This window comes from Raphanus sativus, chromosome 5 (assembly GCF_000801105.2).
Source record: "Raphanus sativus cultivar WK10039 chromosome 5, ASM80110v3, whole genome shotgun sequence".
NCBI classification, from domain to species: domain Eukaryota; kingdom Viridiplantae; phylum Streptophyta; class Magnoliopsida; order Brassicales; family Brassicaceae; genus Raphanus; species Raphanus sativus.
Genome location: NC_079515.1, coordinates 19,485,403 through 19,493,187, shown reverse-complemented (window position 1 = coordinate 19,493,187; position 7,785 = coordinate 19,485,403).

The following is a 7,785-nucleotide window of genomic DNA, read 5'->3' as shown; positions in this document are numbered from 1 at the left end:
GTGACAAGACTAAGCATGTTCTCCCCAAGTTCTTCTTCACCCACAATCTTCAGAAAGAAGGAGAGGTCAAGGTACTCCAAGTCAGATCAAGCGAGAACTCAGCCGACCTCTTCACTAAGGCATTACCAACATGCACGCTCAGGAAGCTTATGCAGTAGATTGGTATGCGAGCACTGAGAAGCCTTCAGTGATGTTCACTTCAGGGGAAGTAATGCGGCTGTACTCTTTTTCCTATCCATGGCTTCCCGTTTTTACCACATTGGGTTTTTGGGTTTACCATGGAAAGGTTTTAACGAGGCAGTATTCCAAACGCATTACAAACTCTAGACGGTTATGGCATTACAATCTCGGTTTTTAACGAGATAGCATCTTACACGCATAATGGACATCAAGGGGAAGTGTTATGAATATTGTGTGATGTCTATTATGGAATGTTCTAGATTTACTTGTTCCCTACTCCAAGTTACTTGTTCCCTACTCCAAGTTATTAGACTTTGTCTCCAAGTTATGTAATCCTATATAAGGAACTCATTACTCATGGAATAATAACAATTCATTCCTCTCTAAGTCATACGACTCTCTCTCTCTCTCTCTTTAGTTCGATATATTCTAAGACAAGAACACTAGGATTAGAACACGTGTTGTAAATATGATGTGAAGGTGTTGTTGTGTTATTCAATATCAAAGACAAGAGGCTCTTTATATATGGAGCTTAGACCGTCTATTACAAGTCTCATAAGCAATGTGGGACTCTCTTAAACATTAAGAGAAGTCGCCATCATTAAACCAAAATAAGACAAGGCCCAATCCACATAAGGATGGCCGGTTTAATACAAAGTCGGTAATAAGCATTCTTAAACCGGATGGTTTACAACACTCCCCCTGAATGCCATAACCATCTAGGGCTTGTAATGCCATTTCGACCTTTACTCCCTCCTCGGCCATGATTGGATCTACAACCACGGTTATTGTGGTATCCTTGTCCACGGCCAGTGGAGATTTTGGGTCTCTCTCAATGGGTCTTAGGTGATAAATTTCGTGCCTCTTAAGGCCGTGCCTTAGGCGTGGTGGTCTAGACATACTCTTCTCGAGTTTTCATTCTCATATGTCAATCAAAAATATTTTTCAAGCAAATCAATCAATGAAGATAAAATAAAAACTTTTATTAATGCTATAAAATTTTGAATGACAAAACACCAAATCATAAGTATGAAATCAGAATGTTTAAAGGCTTTAGACAATGGTCTAGCCGGCCACTCCATCTGTCACTTTGGACGTGGCTCCCATGGATTATTCATCATCACTATCTGCCTCATAGCCGCTCATATCATCTTTCATCTGATTCATCTGTTCATTTTGAGATAAGTATAAGAACAGATCGTTGTATGTGGTGAAACCTTTATCTCGATAGGTTAGTTGTAGGAATAGATCTTTTGGATCTGTTGTGGAGAAAACTTTTTCAAGTAATTCCTCCTCTGTCAACTTTTCACCACAAAACATCAGTGTATGAGCTACTTTGGATAGAGCATAATTGTATTTTTCCACGGACCCAAAGTCCCGGAAACTGAGGCTCATCCACTCATGCCTTGCCTTTGGTAATATCACCTTAGTGTATTTGGACTTTAACTCTGTCCAAAGGCATCGAGAACTTTGTATATCTTGGTACTGATTTCTCAGTTCCACATTGAGATGATGGCGCATTACTGTTAATGCCTTATATTTCTCATTCTCGGTTCCATGATCATCCTTGATGATACATTCACTAAGACCTTCTATCGTTAGTATAACCGAGATATTTATTGCCCATCTTAGATAGTTCTCTCCAGAGATATCTAGGGTATCATAGTCCATGGGTTGGAATCTCAACATCTGAAATCATATCAAAATGATTTAAGTGTTAGTACATACAATTTCTGATGCCATTCGGCTATACAAGAAATAAAAGGCACTCGGCCAGTATGTAAACAATAAAGTCATATGGCTTGTGTGACCAATGCCATTCGGCTATTACACAATTAAGATCACACGGCCAGCAAACAAATAAGAGGGCCATACAGCCAGTTTGCATTCTCTTTAGAAATTTACTTTCTCATAACTCATCCATCTCTTAATCAACTTGTTTGATTTATAAATCCCTTGAAAATAGTGGGATGGACGAGTGCATGGTTTAGCCATACCATATGGTATGCTACATCGACCCATGCGTTTTAATGGTCTAGTAGTACCATTCGGTACACATCCTCGACCAAATAAAACGGATCGTGATTTAGCTGCACTGTGGTGCGCATCATCCATCACCAGTGATTGTGGATCACCGTGGATCATCGAGAATCATCGTGGATCACCTTGGATCACTGATCATCGTAGATCATCGCGGATCATCGAGGATCATCATGGATCATAGATCAACGCGGATCATCGTGGATGATCACCGTGAATCACAGGTGAAAAATCTAGTTGCACCTGAGGGTGAACATCATCGACCATTGATTTTGTTTTATGGTCTAATTGTACTTAAGAGTACGTATCATCGACCTTTACTTCATATGGTCTAGTCATACCTATTGGTATGCATCATTGACCTAAAAGAAAAATCATGGTCTAGCTACACTATGGTGTGCATCATCGACCAAAAGATGTGGAAAACATTAACCTTATGTTTTGTTTGGACATATAGCGTGTCATCCTTAAAGGGGTATCACTTGTTGTCCATACAAAACGAAAGTCATGTAATCACATGCTTTATATTTTAGAGTTTAGGGTTTTTTAAAAATCGGATTTAAACTTTAAGGATTAGGGTTTAAAATTCAAATCTGATTTTAGGATTAGGTTAAACATTGACCTTAAGTTTTGTTTGGACATATAGCGTGTCATTCTTAAAGGGGTATCACTTGTTGTCCATACAAAACTAAAGTCATGTAAAACTATCAAGATCTTTTGATTTTAAAATAAAACAAGAACTAAAATCAACCAAATCAAATCGCAAAACCTTTTAAATCGTATTTAAGATGAAGAGAAGTTTGAAATCTGAATTGCTTGAACCACAAGTAAAGATTAGGGTTCTTGAGATCTTACCTTAATCTTTGCCGATTCTTCTCTTTGGTTCCTTTCTTAGAAACCTTAATTATTCAACAAAGAAATATTCAAAGTTGAATTAGTATCAAGATTAAAGAAAATCGGATGTAAGAATATCTAGAGAGAGGAAGTGGCGGCTAGGGTTTTGGGATGATCTCCGAGTTTGTTGACGGCGCGGCTTGCACTGGGAGGTGACGGCGCGTCTGGAGTCCGATCACTGCGTGGTTTGCGGCGCTGGATTCGTCTCGTCAAGAGCTTCAGTTTGGTGGGTGGCTTGTCGTCTGGATCCTCACGGTTAGGGAGATATGGCGGTTTGAAGTTGCGGCCGAAATTAGGGTTTTTGTGGTCGCCGGATTTTAGCTAGGGTTTAGAGTCTCGTGCTGATAACGTGTTCTAATCCTAGTGTTCTTGTCTTAGAAATAGATCGAACTAAAGAGAGAGAGAGAGAGAGTCGTATGACTTAGAGAGGAATGAATTGTTATTATTTCATGAGTAATGAGTTCCTTATATAGGATTACATAGCTTGGAGACAAAGTCTAATAACTTGGAGTGGGGAACAAGTAACTTGGAGTAGGGAACAAGTAAATCTAGAACATTCCATAATAGACATCACACAATATTCATAACAGATTTCAATTTTCAGTAGAAGAAAATATAATTAGAGAAGGGAAGGGACAAAAGGGTAAATGAACTTATTAATGAAATATATTTTTGTGATTTTGAATTTTGAATGCTATTTTGGAAAGAAAAATTTGGTTTAGTGTCATTTGAGTCATTTTCTCATATTTTTATATTGGTAATTTATTATTAAACAGCTGCAATATCTCATAATCAACCACTCACAAATATTTCACAAACGCAACAGTTTTTAAACATTGTGTCAGTCATACAAAACGCTAAATAACGCTTGAAACAATAATCATCCGCATCCGCAAACTTCCACACCCGTAACTATCGCGTTTGAACCAGCGGGTCCTTAGTATATCATATTTCATGTTAACCAAATTGTGATAAAAAATACAATACATTTTTCGATAATTTTAATTTTACTTTAGTTTTTTTTTAAAAATTGACTTTTATAAAATCCAAATTTTTTATTTAAAAAACAATACACTACACAGACATCCCATTTTTTTCCAACAACAATTTTTTTAATATCACACTGTCATTTGAACTCACATCGGAGTATAAAAAACACTAGAACATATCAACCAACAAAATAAAGAACTATCTGAGAAACCCTTGTAGTCGTAACTAAAAAATCATCAACTGTTATGAATTATAGGAGGTGAAATATAAATATGTTATTATATACAGAAAGATTAAATAAATAAAAAGAGGAAGAAGGATAGGACGTGAGAGAGGGAGAGAGGGATGATTATATGTGTGTGTTGAAAAGTAACGAGAGAGAGAGATCGAGCTTTTTGTTCATATGTATTGTTATTACAAAGAGGGAAGACCTGTTTATAGTAAAACAAGTACAAAGCTTAGTCATCTTCTCTTCACAAGAGAGAGACACGTGATGATGAGAAGGATAACATAGAGAAGGACACATGTCCTTGTAACGATGATTAATCATCATTTTATAACACTTCCCTTTGATTATTCATCTTGTATTACGTATTGCCTCGTTAAAAACCTAGTCATGGAAAAATTCAGTGGGATAAAAACCATGACAAGGGAAAAAAAGTACACTGACGTAATCTCCCCCTGAAAATAATGGACATAGCTTTCTCTTCACAGGTCACGCAAATGTCGCATTCCGATACCGTAGACGTGTTTTCGGAATGTTGTAGTCGGAAGAGATTTGGTGAACAAGTCAGCCGGATTGTCGCATGACCGTACATATTCGATGTCCACTTCCTTAATTTTCTCGAGCTCCCGAATGTACGAGAAAAATCTTGGAGAGATGTGCTTTGTTCTATCGTTCTTGATGTAACCTTCTTTGAGTTGAGCGACGCAAGCCGAGTTATCTTCAAAAACTTTCGTCGGCTCTTTCTTGTTCACCATTCCGATTAGATTTTGTATGTGGTGACTCATTGACTTCAATCACACACATTCTCGACATGCTTCGTGAAGCGCAAAAGTCTCTGCATGGTTTGATGAAGTTGCAACCAGAGTTTGTTTCTGGGACCGCCAAGAGATCGCAGTTCCACCAATTGTAAATACATAGCCGGTTTGAGATCGAGCCTTATGAGGATCTGATAAATATCATGCATCTGCAAAACCAACCATACCAAACTAGGGTTTTCTAAAATAAATCAACCCTAAATCAATACGTACCTTGGAGAGAACATATTCGTTCTCGACGCCGTTTTAATAGAAAACGAGCTATATCTTGCATAGACATTAGTGTCTAAAAGTATATCTAATCAAATACAATTCGCAAGATATATAAGCTCACATATGCTTTATTACCATTAGCATCTCCAAAGTACTTATTTATATAAGATTTTATCAGGATCTTTTAAACAGTATCTCTTTCAATACAAGTTCTTCTGGAACCTTTCTACTTATGTCTTCTTTCAGACATTTTTAGGGATTTTTATCTTTAGAGCCAGCTGGTCTCCCCCTCTTTAACTGAACCCTAGGTTCATTCGTTTTGTTTCCATCAGTTTGTTCCTTAGGAACAACCACTCTTGATGGAACATTTTCAAAGGGTATATATGATTTCATCACCCTTCTCGTATCTGTGAACACATCGAGTAACTGGTTTGCCAAATTATGAAAATACACAATTTTCTGAACTTCCAATTCTCTTTTATTTGTAGGGGGATCAAGGTGTAACAACAACTGTGTACACCATGTAATCTCTTTTAGGAATTCCTCTAATTCCTCCCCCTAACGCTGGAATTCATTCTTATTAAAATGGTAATCGGCAAACCGTGCCGTAAACATATCACCAGTTACTGGTTTCAGATATCTCATTACAGCTTGTTCTAACTCTTTCAGAGTTTAATCGTTCCCGAGAATATCTTTAATTTTCCAAGGAATACTAAATATCAAGATGCAACTCAAGTCATTTATATCCTGCCAGACATATCAATATACTGCATCTATTTTAAATTTTTCTCGAGTGACCTTGGAACAAACCATTTTTCATTCTACAAGGTCATTTTTTCTCTGGAGAAATATGCTTCGACTTTTAGTCCAAAGCCTTCTCGTTTTTCTAACGAGCTTTATATCGAATTGCCTCATTTAATCTTTGGCTAATCAATTCACTCTAACCTCATACATAGAGGTAGATTTATGATCATGATCATCATTTATATAGCGCTTTTTCATTTATTTATTGTCGACAATCTATTTTCTCTTTGGTTCCATCTTTTTACTCGTACTGATATGGTTAATCGAGATCTCTTTATCATCATCGATGATTTATCCAGGTACCTGACTTCACATTAACCCATATCAACGGTCTCTTTAAGAGATTCGTCTTCTATTCATATATTTGCTCTATTTTGAGGACTCTTTGGAACCAAAGTGGTCTATCACGTCTCTAGCGTGTCATAGACTCATATATCGTCCTTTTAGGACACATTTTCTTATTGAGCCTTTTCAGCTGGAATATGAGATCATTATTTTATCAAAATGTCTGGCAGGCATTTTATGAATGGATTGTCTTATATAACTTTCATGATAATCCATTTCTCATATCTCATTCCATCAGCTGCTTATATGCTTCCAGCAACCTTGCGAGCATATTTCTGATTAGTCCATATACTTCATCCCTTTTGGATTGTATATGACTCTATTACATGCATAACTGCATGTTTACACCTAATCATGGGGATCATCTTATTTGAATCAACTTTATCAAGTTCTTTTTCGAGTGAACAGAATATTCTCATTGTTCCACTCACTAGGATTCTTTAATTCTCCCCCTCGAGATGATGACACTCCATGTCTAAAATCTCGTACTGAATCCCACTCTAGAACCAATAACATATTCAGATTTCCCATTTGGGATGAATTATGTTTCAAATCCTTTAGAGTGAGATCCTGATTTGGGACTGTTTAAAGAAATCACATCTATTGAACTTGTTTAATGATTCAACACCCATGATGGTTTCTTTGTTTCCTTAAGACATGCTATATGTGAAAAACTTTTAGTTTTTCAACATTTCACAATAATGTCGATAACATTATTGGGGATGGCTATATATCAGTAAACTTCAGGTTTACTACTCATTTATAATTTTTTCCATCATTCTCTTATGCATGTCTTTTCATCATAAGCTCTTATAGAACCAATAGTAATTTTTATATATATTACTAGATACTGTACTTATTTATTTCGAGAGAGGATAGATATTTGTTACCTTTAATAGCCATGTATGATGACCCAATATCTGTCAAGTATATCTATCTCCATCCTGAATCTCAAAATATTGTTTAGAAAAATATTTTCATGTCACATCGATATTTTCATTTATTTTCTGAATTACCTAGAAAATCTTAAAACATCAAGATGAGTATTAAATCCATGAAAGATGGTCCAGGTTCATAAGAGATGAAGTCTATTTCACTTCCTTTCTCTTTTCTTATCAATACAGATAGGCTAATATTTTGGCGTACGACAAATACGTACCAAACGTTTCTTTTCTTGCCATATATGTAGCAAACCTTTTCTGTTTGCCTTTTATCACCCGACCATTTTCATTTACGTGGAAGTTCTTATTATTTCATAGGGACGGTATATTCTTCCTC